Source organism: Brachyhypopomus gauderio, chromosome 4, assembly GCF_052324685.1.
Source record: "Brachyhypopomus gauderio isolate BG-103 chromosome 4, BGAUD_0.2, whole genome shotgun sequence".
NCBI classification, from domain to species: Eukaryota; Metazoa; Chordata; class Actinopteri; order Gymnotiformes; family Hypopomidae; genus Brachyhypopomus; species Brachyhypopomus gauderio.
The window spans coordinates 36,188,585-36,201,792 of NC_135214.1; the positions used below are offsets into that span (position 1 = coordinate 36,188,585).

General features: G+C 43.2%; 1 long non-coding RNA gene across 1 annotated transcript; it reads right to left on the reverse strand.

The window, feature by feature from the left end:
• Positions 1–237: 237 nt before the first annotated feature.
• On the reverse strand, positions 238–8,561 carry LOC143513225 (uncharacterized). Its single transcript, XR_013130615.1, has 5 exons — positions 8,402–8,561; positions 8,078–8,139; positions 6,639–7,922; positions 913–972; positions 238–658 (listed from the first exon to the last, which is right to left on the reverse strand). It is a non-coding gene; the product is annotated as an uncharacterized LOC143513225 (long non-coding RNA).
• Positions 8,562–13,208: the final 4,647 nt, after the last annotated feature.

The window sequence follows — 13,208 nt, forward strand, 5'->3', positions numbered from 1 at the left end:
AACTGCTCGCAGACATAGACGAGTACAAGGTTGAGAGAGAAAACAGCCTTAACATTAATGGAGGCGTTATGTGCGTACAGAATACGTGTAACATAATACAGGATGATAAACTCCTGCACATAACATCCGGAGTCATGTAACAGGCTTGGCTAGGATGTATTAACCAACCAACGACTATGATCTACTAATACCTACTACTATGCCCATGACCCATCGTCTCAACTACCCAATACTACTAAGAAGACAAGATAGATTTCACACACCCTATGTGTAACGACCACTGTTCGGTCACTGAAGCAGTCGGACACAGGGGCTTGCTTTCCACTGTTTATTCTGAAACAGATTTTATCATGCGTTTATCTTCTCTTGCATAAGACGGCTGCAGACATCACAAGCGTCCATCCCAGAGCTCTCACTCGTCTGCTAATTTATGCCATATAACTGTACAAAACACACGTGATCGTATAGATTGTTCTTACTAAAAACACCGAAATTACAGATGAAAAGCATTTTCTCAATGCACGCAAAATGAACATGTTGTAACACACACAATACACTTACACAATTGTGGAGGGAAAATTGACAAACTAACACACCTGAAACAGATTTTATCATGCGTTTATCTTCTCTTGCATAAGACGGCTGCAGACATCACAAGCTGGGTAATAAAAATATCAGAAATCATACGTTTAATCAACCTTTGCCGACGAAGCCATCAAACACGGCTCAGGTAACTGGAGCACGTGCGTCGACAATATAGCAAAGTTAACTTTCTCAACTTTTAGTTTTGTTAATCAAATTTACTCACTAAAAAGGGACAATATGTTTATAAAATGTATTCGAAAAGGGCTTTTAGCTAGGTATTAACTAAATTATACAATATATTAATGAGAAACTGCAGCAGCTACACACCGTCCATCCCAGAGCTCTCACTCGTCTGATGGAGGTACGGTAACAGCAAAGGGACACAGTCTGCAGTGACGTCAGAGCGAGAAGAGAAAAGCTTCCCAGAACCATTATGAACCGTTTTATAATAATGAAGCCATTTTGGTGAAACTCACTATATTATTATATATATATTTTAACCCTGTTACACCCTCCCCCACTGAATTTTACCAAAATGAGCACATATTCCTTGGGTTACTACAGGTACAAAAGTTACACCAACATAAAAAAAATAAAAATAAATATATATTCACATTGGACACAGGTGACTCACAGTCCTCCAACTCAAAAGAGTATCCCAACAGGGATGAAAAAAGGGAAGAGAATGGCGCCAAATTCTCAACCATTTTCTGGAAGCAGGATGCAGCCTACATCCCACAAAGACCTTGTCCCACAAAGAGTTACACTCTACTACTCAGCTATAACAAAAGAAAAAAATGTGGTGTATTGTACCAACCAATCAATATGGAATCATCAGAGAAAAGAAAAGAAAATGTACCCACTATTGTGAACTAAAAGCTCTCATTTAGGACTAACTCATTTGAACACTTGGAAAACTGACTTGGTGAACTTATCAATCGCTCTGTAACTGTCTGTCAGCTACCTTCTGTGACATATTACTGATCAAGCGATTAACTGGCTTAACTAATCGACCCACACGCGACCTGACCTCATGTCCTGAACTTGAACTAACAGTATTTGTCTGAGGTTTACCAGTGTGTGCATGGCCATGGTTACTACACCTGGCCGATTCAGATCCGGCATCATGACTGAGCTGATCTGTGTTTTCTGAGGAAATAGTCTGTTCGCTCTGTGGCTGACTCAGATCTGGGGATTTTGTAGATAGAGCTTCAATATTTGCGATATTGCTCACACTATCCTCACTACAAGGTAAACCAGATACCCAGCATTGAACTCTTGTGCACGTGTCTTCAGCGGAATGTCCAGGCAGACATTCATCCACATCAGTGAGACCATGTGATGATGCTGATTGTGATTCAACAAAGGAGGCATCCGAAACTGTGCCCATAATCAACGGCAGAAAATTTGCAAGCATCAGCAAGTTACGGTGAACAACTCTGTCTTGACCTGTTACAGGGTTATGAATCCTGAATGTGTGGGTTGATTCATTAACACTGACGACAGTGTAGACTGTGGATTCCCACCTATCTGCAGTTTTACGCTTCCCTCGTTCTCTCTTGTTTGCAACCAGAACTCTGTCACCAACAGTGATCTGTGATCCCTTCACATGACGATTGTAGTTTAGCTGTTGACGATGATGTTCTTTATCCGCATGCTGTTGAGCGATCAACATAGCATCCTCAAGGTCTTTAGACAGTGATTTGACATAAGAATCATAACTGCTGATCTCAGGGTCTTTCAAGATGTTTTTGAACATTAAATCAATGGGAAGACGCGGGACTCTGCCAAACATCAAGAAGAAAGGTGGGTATCCTGTTGTCTCGTGCACTGTGCAGTTGTACACGAACGTCAACGTTTGCAGCGAATCATATTTCCCAGAGTTCTATTAAAGCGCTCAACGCTGCCATTACCCATAGGGTGGTATGGGGTGGTATGAGACTTTCTGACTCCAGCGACCTTCAACAACTCACTAATTAGCTGACTCTCAAATGACGCTCCTTGGTCTGAATGAATTCGTTCTGGGAATCCATATACACAGAAGAATTTGTCCCATAACTGCTTAGCTACCTGCTTCGCTGATTGATCTTTACATGGAAAAGCATGTGATAGTCTGGTAAAATGGTCCGTGACCACAAGCACATCAACAGACTTATTGTTGCTGTCTTCTGCACACCAGAAATCAATGCACACAAGTTCGAGAGGTGACGTCGTTCTGATGCTCTCCAATGGGGCTCTACCATTAGGTTCACTAGATTTTCCAATGACACACCTAGGACAGTGCCTGACATATTCACGCACATCTCTATCAATATGGGGCCAAAAGAACCTCTGTCGAGCTAGTGCTAAAGTCCTAAATTGTCCCTGATGTCCCGCACAATCATGGACACCTTTAAGAACCTCTTGTTTGAAAGAGTCTGGGACGATTAATTGGTGTCGTCTCTTCTTGGAGATTTGATCCTTGCATACTCTATACAAAATGCCACTGCTAGTGACCAATTTCTCCCAGTGTTTTAGATACCTCAGGACCATCACAGATTCTCTGACTTTTTCCCGACAGGATGGTCTCCGGCCTCTGTCAACATAGAGCAACACTCTAGACAAGGTGGGATCCGACCGTTGGGCATCTCGTAGCTCTCTTTCCGAGTAAGGAATGACATCAACATCAGATGAAATCATCTGGGGCAAGTGATCCAGCACATCTGTAGCACGTATTCTAGCTCCAGATTCCCATTCACTGTGTGTCTCCAGAATAGCAGAAACTACCTCTTTAGAAAGCGAATGTTTCTCATGACACTTTGGTGCACATGTCTCCCTAGCCAGATAAGTGGCATCATCATTATCATCAGGGCAACTTGAACATCTGAAAGCTTCCTGCACTGAATTGTTAGACATTGGGACCGTTTCTCTGAGCAGTTTATTATATGGGTCTTTTAAGATCCTCTGGCCAATGGTCAGTTTTACAAATGGCTTGCGACTGAGGGCATCCGCAACAACATTTCTAGGGCCAGGAATATACTTAATATCGAACTCATATGATGCCAACTTTGCTACCCATCTCTGTTCACATGAGTCAAGCTTCGGTTTAGTCATGATGTGGGTAAGTGGGTTGTTGTCCGTCCACACTGTGAATGCATGACCTTTCAACCAATGGCTAAATTTGTCGCACACTGCCCACTTCAACGCAAGAAACTCAAGCCTATGTGCAGGGTACTTTTTTTGAGCTCGTGTGAGTGATTTGCTTGCAAAAGCAATGGGTCTAGCCCTACTTTGTCCCTCCTGAAGTTGCGAGAGAACAGCTCCCAAGCCATCCAGTGACGCGTCTGTGGATAGAATGAAGGGTCTAGTGAAATCAGGGTGTGCTAACACAACACAGTTCAGTAAGGAAAGCTTTAGTGCATCGAATGCCTGCTTATGAGCCGATGTCCAATCACTTGGAGTCAATTTCCGGCACTGGTAGCGGACTTTTGCACATGGTCTACCTTTACGTTTTAGCTTCTGACCTGCTACCAATTCAAACAGAGGCTTAGCAGTGGCAGAATAGCTTGGTATGTAGTGTTGGTAGAAATTAACCATACCTAGAAATGATCTAATACGAGATGGGGAGGGAGTGATGCCATCCTGCTCCATTAGGTCTTTTACGCACATTTGGCTGATAGCGTCTACCTTGCTTGTGTCTGTAGATACTCCTGATTCATCCACAATGTGTCCCAGAAACTTTACTGATCGCCTGAGGAACCAGCACTTTTTGGGTGCCAATTTTAGATTGTGTAGACGCAGGCGACTGAAAACCAGCTCCAAACGTTCTAATGCTAGTGCTTCTGTGGGAGCAAAAATTAAAAGATCGTCAAGGTAACACAAGAGACTGAGGAAGTTCTGGTCACCAAATATGCTCGTCATCATTCTCATGAAGCTTCCAGGGCTGTTTGAAAGGCCCTGCGGGAGCCTTGTATACTCATATAACCCCATCGGTGTAGTAAATGCAGAATATTTTCTGTCATCTTCATGTAGAGGCATATTATAAAAGCCCGATGTCAAATCCATCGTACTGAAAAATGAATTTCCTCCAAGTGCGGCTAGACAATCAGCCTGATGAGGCAGTGGATGCGCATCTTTCAGTGTCCGTTTGTTTAACCATCGGAAGTCAGTGCACACTCTTAAGTCACCGTTCTTTTTCCAAACAAGAACAAGTGGAGAGGCATACTCGCTGGTAGACTTTCTGATTATTTCTCTCTCTTCCATCTCATCCAGGACACTTTTTAGCTTCTGATACTCAGCAGGAGGCACTCTTCGAAATGGAAGTCGAAATGGCTTATTGTCCACTAGGTGGATTCTGTGGACAAACCCTTTAGCCTCACCACAGTCAAGATGGTGGCGAGAGAAAACATCCTCATACTTGAGAACCAGGTCTGCTAGTTTGCCTTTCCATGTTTCTGAGATGTCACATGACTCCAAATCAAGATCACTCAGGCCCACATTGTTCAGTCTTTCCCTCACATCTGATGAGATGATCTCACAAGATCTGGGAATATCATGGCCTTCAGGAACAGTCTGACCATGGTCAGTAATCTGGACCTTGCAAGACAGTGACTCTGGACCCTCCATGTCCTCAAGAGCAAGGCAGGTGAAGACGTCAGCAAGCTTGGCATTCCTTTTTACAGTAATAGGACTGGAAGAAGCATTCAGTACTTTCAATGGAATCCATCTATCCCCCCATAAAGGTGTCACTATACGTGCAACCATTAACCCTCTGGGAGCAGCACGTGAAGATGTGGGTTCTACAATAACAGTACTCCCTGGTGAAACCACAGTTTGTCCAGGTAGTTTAGCCCATAACAGATATTCAGAACCAGCATCTAAAGTAACAGCTGTGTTGCATTTTGCTGTACCAACTTTGTCAGGAGCATCACCACTGGTCCAGCGATTGAAACCAGCAAGAAGAGACAAGAACTGCTCAGAATCAGAACAATTTGAGGTAGGAGTAGAAATGACCTTCCAGTACTGAATATCTTGTTTCAGCTTGCTGAGAATATGCTTGAGAACATTAGTGCCAATAATTAGGTCATCCGATTGGCCTTCGACTACTAGAGCAGGAACAGAAATCTTGCAGCCATAAATCTCCATGTTGAGCTCTGTTATGGACTTTGGCTTCACACGGCTACCACCACAACCAATGAGTACAACATCAGTGTCAGATCGGCTTGCTCCATTCACAGCTCCAGCTTCAATAAGTTTCAGTTCTGCTGCATCACTGAGTGTACACGCCATGGATCCGCTGTCTAGCATAGCATTGAGAGATACTTTGTTCTCGACTATCACTGAAGTATAAAACAGGCTGTCACTGCTCCTGATTTTCTGTATGTTCTGATATACTACAATGCCTGAATCTTGAGCTTCAACACAGTTAGGTGAAACTGATGCATCTCTAACATCAGGGTCATATTGGGAGTCTATCTGACCTGAGCATCCTCCCTCCATACACAGGTCCGCTAGTTTCCCTGCAAACTGCTCTTTTGGGTTGTTTTGGTCGTACACGAGCTTTTAGTGTGACCTGGAGAGTAACAACCAAAACACAACTTCTCTGACAGACAGTGGGACTTAGTACTATGGTCATTCTCACCACACACACTGCATGCTGTGATGTTACGCCAGCTTCTTCTCCTGTCCTCACGCTGCCTAGAGGGCTCTGCACTCTTTTTCTGGACTTTTTCCAAAACCTGTTCGAGTATTGTCATCATGCGGTTTAGCATATCATCACTCTGACTAGTATGTTGTTGGGACATCACAACAGTAGGCTCACCAGTGTTAGGGACAGTACTGCTACACTTGGATGCTGTTTTTCCATTAGGACTCAGATCGCTGTCTTACACACAAGCGACAGCACAGTGTTGTAAACGTGTAGCACCCGGACCACCCGTCACAGATCGCTTCTCACACTGATACTCATCAATTCTCTCCTGAATCTGCTTTGCACTCCACTCGTGAATTGGCTTGCATTTGAACACATAAGCCAACTCAGGGTCTGGGCAGTACTTAACAAACATTCTGGTTACCTCCTCTGGTATGTTTTCCATGCATCTGCCTTGGCGACGAAGGCCTTCGTCAGCGAGGTCTGCTGCTTTGTTGACACGTATCCAGTAATCAACAGGATTTTCTTTGTGCCTTGGCAATGTGGAGTAAAAGTCTGCAAGTGGCAGGCACGATGAGGTCCTACTAAAATGGTGCAGCAGTATGTTATATATTGCGTCTGGACTTTCTTTGGCATTAAGTGTGGGGTCACTTCTCAATCCTATTCGGACTACATCTCTAGCCCTACCCATCAACCTACACAATATTTCATCTGACTGTTCAGACACTGTGTAATTCCGTCTTTTGACATAGGACTTCATCATGTCAATCCACTCTGTAACTGAGCATTTATCTGAGTCATCACCCCTGAAAATTACAGGCTCTCGATTAGGGCTGACACTAACATTAATACATGGAGCGTCATTACAACCAGATGAACAAAGTCTGTCTCTCTGTACATTGCCTTGACTTGCATTAAAATTGACTGAACCCTGTAAGGCTAGTTTCTCTACAATAGCATCACCAATCTGAGCACCCACCTGACTAATCATTTCACTCAGCTGTCGTACTGGATTCAAATCAGTAAGAGGTGTAGAGTGACTTGGCCCACTCTGAGCAAACTGCTCCGCAATGGAATCAACCTGATCCTGACCCAGCCCTGAATCACCATTACTGTTAGTTAACACTTGGGAAGCACCCAAACATTTGTCTCTTAACCTAGGTGATTTGTGCATAGACATAAACCCTCTACCCCTCCCAAAAGTGAAGAAATGATCATCCGCATCAGTGGCATTAAGAAAATTACTTGCCATATTTTTCAACTTATTTCAGTAAAGGTAGGGATTAGCACTTTCACAATCAATGCGAGTGAAAAAAAAAAAGAAAAAAAAATGCACACTTTAACAATGACTGGCAGTCCCTTGTACCTGACTATTGCATTGAAACGTATGGCAAAGAGTTCCGCAGCACTGAAGGGGGTGTGGCCACGCTGTCCTCGTGCTCTGGATCCCTGTAGTCCGCCCTCGCTGAAACTCCGCAGCAACTACGCGGCGATCTGCATCAAGCTGACCAAGAATCACGGAGTCGACGGCACCAATGTAACGACCACTGTTCGGTCACTGAAGCAGTCGGACACAGGGGCTTGCTTTCCACTGTTTATTCTGAAACAGATTTTATCATGCGTTTATCTTCTCTTGCATAAGACGGCTGCAGACATCACAAGCGTCCATCCCAGAGCTCTCACTCGTCTGCTAATTTATGCCATATAACTGTACAAAACACACGTGATCGTATAGATGGTTCTTACTAAAAACACCGAAATTACAGATGAAAAGCATTTTCTCAATGCACGCAAAATGAACATGTTGTAACACACACAATACACTTACACAATTGTGGAGGGAAAATTGACAAACTAACACACCTGAAACAGATTTTATCATGCGTTTATCTTCTCTTGCATAAGACGGCTGCAGACATCACAAGCTGGGTAATAAAAATATCAGAAATCATACGTTTAATCAACCTTCGCCGACGAAGCCATCAAACACGGCTCAGGTAACTGGAGCACGTGCGTCGACAATATAGCAAAGTTAACTTTCTCAACTTTTAGTTTTGTTAATCAAATTTACTCACTAAAAAGGGACAATATGTTTATAAAATGTATTCGAAAAGTGTTTTAGGGCTTTTAGCTAGGTATTAACAAAATTATACAATATATTAATGAGAAACTGCAGCAGCTACACACCGTCCATCCCAGAGCTCTCACTCGTCTGATGGAGGTACGGTAACAGCAAAGGGACACAGTCTGCAGTGACGTCAGAGCGAGAAGAGAAAAGCTTCCCAGAACCATTATGAACCGTTTTATAATAATGAAGCCATTTTGGTGAAACTCACTATATTATTATATATATATTTTAACCCTGTTACATATGCACACACTAGTTGCTTGAACAGAACACAGCAGCAGCTACAATCTGATACTGGCTCGACAAGGATCCAGAAGCACAGCGCACTATGTTCATGGTCCATTGCCTCAACTGCCATGTACTCAGACCACCACACAAACCTGGACTGACCTTCAAAACAAGGTGACAAAGACACACACAATACCTTGCAAGCTTTTTCTTGGGGTCATCAGGAAAGCACCTCCCTTCGTTGGTGTTTCGATGAATTGAGCCCCCAACACCTCCAGAAGGCTCATCAATGGAGTCTGGCGTCCCAGACCCACCCCCCTCCAAGCTCACAATGTAGCCCATCACAGAATTTACCAACAACCCTGCTACCCGACGGCTATTGGAAAAGCCAAGTGACAATCCTACCCATATCCCAACATCACACACACACCAAACAATTTATCTCTTCAAGTACTATCCTTACCCCACCTAACCTCAGCCCTTCTTAGCCATACCCACTGACTAGATCTCTCAGCTACCGCTGACAACTCCTTTACCACTGCTCTCATCACACAACCTCTAAATCCAAACTCAGCCAGTAGTCTTGTAGCAGACTTCGCCACAAAACCCCTAGCCCCTACCTCTACAGGTCTAATATATGCTTGCCAGCCCCGCTCTCTTACCTCAACCACCAAATCTGCATACTTCAACCTTTTCCTTTCATATGCTGCATCAACTTCGTCTTCAAATGGAACAGTTAGCTCTATGAAATACACTATCCGCTTACTTTCAGAATACAACACATCTGGCCTCAAGTTTGTGACTACAATACACTCTGAAACCTGCAATTTACAGCCTACATCAGGGGTCGGGAACCTATGGCTCGCGAGCCAGATGTGGCTCTTTTGATGGCTGCATATGGCTCGGAGACAATTTTTTACTAAAACTAATAATGCTAAAATATAAACATATTTCAATCCATTAATTTCTTGCCGCTCACGTTTGCGGGTGGCAATCACTTCTGCAGTCATTTAAAGCGCGCGTTGGAGATTTTCGTGTGCGTACTTGACTTTTTAAATTTATCACCCATCCACACGAGTGTGCAGTGGACAGCGCTGACCCGAGTTACATCCACGGTGTCTCAGTCAGAGATTTTTCTGGATTGCGGACCACCTGATTGTCCAAACGCGGGAGGGGGGGGGGGCGAACGCATTTGGGCGTCTGCTACCTGTTTGTTGTTGCCATAAAGGCAATCCCCGGCATCGTCTTTATATCGCGGTGCGCGATTTCAAAATAAGAGCGGATAGCGCGATTGAAAAAAAAGATTCCTAAAAAAAAAACACTTTTCAAAACAGCTCACGGGCCAAAAATAGATAGCCCGCGGGCCGCTATTTGAGTATGGGGGCTCTAGAGTCTATTGGAACTAAATCGCGTACAATTGGAATGACTTGAATTAGAAACAATTTTAAAAAAGGAATGCTTTCATTAATTTTTATTTTTTTTCTACATTCATAAAATCAGTATGGGCTCCTATGTTCGTTTGTTTAATCTATCTCTTTTAAACAAAGTGCGCAGCAAACACGCATCGTGAACACAACCTATTTGAATAAGGATCCAACTTCAGCCGCCGAATAAGGAGCTGCGAATAAGTAACCAAACGAATCTGAAACTGTGAATAAGTAACCAACTTCAGCGTCGTCAGCACAGTGGACTGTAGTGGAGTGTTGTGTACGATAAGCCCATCTCGACAACGCGATCACGCTTCCTCACGCTGTACGCACGAGAACATTGTTAGTTTTTTCTATACTGTATTTATGATCAAAGCGTATCTAAATCTAGGGTCACGCTTAACGACGAAAGCTGCTTTACGACGGACTTTTCAGTCTCTAAACCCGTCGTTAAGTGGGACTCATTGTACATTTAATTGAACTGATCAGTTTCTGAACGGTGCCTGACAGTTCAGAGTTCATGCCTGTATTTCGGTATTTTGAAATTTCGGCCGGTGTTGTGTTGAATTCGTTTATCCGCGCATAAAGACACTACAGATTATATTGTCGATTTATGTTTCTATGCATAAATAAGAGCTAGACTTTAATTATCCATCACAGCAAACGTCACGGCATTATCTATGTCCAAAGCCACATTGGCTCAAGGGTGTTAATTATTTTAAATAAAATACACACTGGCTATACGAAGGTCACCTGTGACCACGACTTCGCAGTATTACAGCAGTATTATTATGCGCGTGCAAACGAGGGGACTCTGAATTCGGCACAACACGTTCGTTTGAAAAAAATTCTCCGTCGTTCCTGCTGCTTGCATGAGTTAAATGAAAATGAGCACTTTCTTCTTTGATTTACAACTTTGTCCTACCACCTGATTAACTTTCTGTTCCACCCCTGACGGATGAAGAAACATCTACAGAAAAGCCACACCTCATTATAAATCGCATGGTTCAAAGCGTGAGGGAATAAGTAGCGGTATATAATCTGGAAAATACGGGTAGCAATCGCGGGGCTCCGCTGTGGCGTGTCGAGGTCGCGTTCCGCTCTTCAGCGCTGTTTGCAGGGTTCATCCACCTTTACAAGGTGGAATTTTCAAGGTCCATTTACGGCAGGCTACCTGCCGTAAAATGCACCCCCCCCCCTAATTTTGGCTACACTGGTCCTACATTCCTGAAACTCATGGAATCAACATGAATTGGTCTCAACTATGTAACTCTAAAGTGAATTTGGCCTACCATCAACACAGACTGAGTTACAAGGGGGTGCTTTTTACGGTGCTCGTGAAGAATTATAACAGCAACAATACCACTCGTGCAGCAATGATCGACACGTATGCAATGACTGCAGTCTGGATGAGGACATTTTCCAGAATTAAGGTGTGTACTGCATTGGTAAACAAATGTAATGTATCTCTTATATCCAAATACAGCATTCACTACCTTTGGTCACATTTACAGATAGACCCCAAGGACTACAAAATTATTGTGGGTGTTATCAATGAGCACCAGCACTGGATGCTGATGGTAAGAGTTACCATATTTTAAATTCAAATGTAAGTGCTCATCAAGTCTTTTCAGTTAAGCTTAGTTATGTTCTGCAAGTCAAATTAAAAGGAAAAAGATTTGGCAGCAGCAATCATTCTCCTTATATCATTATATTGTGACGTTGGCGGCTGGACGAAGGACAAGACACGGGCTCTGTTCGAAATAGACTACTACATACTGGATACTGCATACTGGACTCAGTATATACTGGATACTGCATACTGGTCCTCGTAGTAGTACGCAGTACAGTTTCCAGTATGGCTGTGTAGCGTCGGGCCAATGGGGGGTGCCAGAGGGTGACGTCATTACCCATGAGCCCTTGCGGCTCCGGCCCTGTTGTGCGTATTATGTGGTGTTTATGTCTGTATAGTGTTATTAATGTAGCCCTCTGTTGCCGCAGAGGGGGTGGTGTTTGTAATTATACTGAGTTCGTGGGTGTGGTTCTCACCTGTTAAGCTCCAGTTGTTACTAGTTAACTTAACTTTACCCGATCTAACTCTATGACTCATACCAACCATATACCCATAGAGTGGACAGACAGTTTTACTAGCAGAATGTATTTTAATTATATATTAATATTAATTATATAAATATATTTTAGCTATAAAGGAAAATAAATACCAAAACACAATCCCAAATGTAGATATCAAATTAACAAAATGATTTAGCTTTAGAATGTGTTGTAGTACTCAAATTCTGTGAATAACAAAATATTCTGCTATAGTTAGATAACTGCGATGCACGGTGGCTTGGTGGTTAGCACGTTTGCCTCTCAGCACTGGGGTCTTGGGTTCAAGTCCCTATCTGAGTGGAGTTTCCATGTTCTCCCTGTGTTTGCGTGGGTTTCCTCCGGGATCTCCGGTTTCCTCCCACAGTCCAAAAACATGGAGGTTAGGTAAATTGGCAGTCAACAAAAAATTCTCCCTGAGTGTGTGTCTGTGTCTCTATGTTCAATAAAAAGTAGTGTCTGTGTCTGTGTATGTGCGTGTGTGTGCTTGTATGCCCAGTGGTGGATGGTGCTCTGCCACTAGGGTCTGTCCTCTCTCCCCTTCCTGCACCCCATTCAGTCCCCCAGGGGGCTGTGGCTTCCGGTAGAGAGTACGCTGTGCGCAATTGGCTGCCGCTTCTCGCCGGTGTGTGTGTGATTGATTGTCTGTGACTTGTACCTGTGTTAAATTGTAAAGCGCCTTGGGAATCTGGAAAAGGTGCTATATAAATCGAACATTCATTCATTCATTCATTCATTCAAAATCTGTAAGACTTCTAGAACCAGCTCTAACCAGATTGATGGTTTCACTTAAATATAACAGTGTATAGAAAATACAACACAACAGAATCTAAGTCTAGTACTTATCTATAAATTTAGTGTGACCGGTCACCCTTCAATAACTCTTAACGCTTTTGTAAAAGCTGGCATAAAAATAATAAAATAATAAAATGGTGCAGGCCTGTTGAAGTGCAGTATGTAGCGAATCCTTGGCTTTATATTCGGACGGTACCTGAATCAGTGCTTAGTAGGCCTGTGTTGAAAAAATCGATTTTCCGATAGGGCTGCCACAAACGATTATTTTTATAGTCGACTAATCACCGATTAATTTTTATGATTAGTC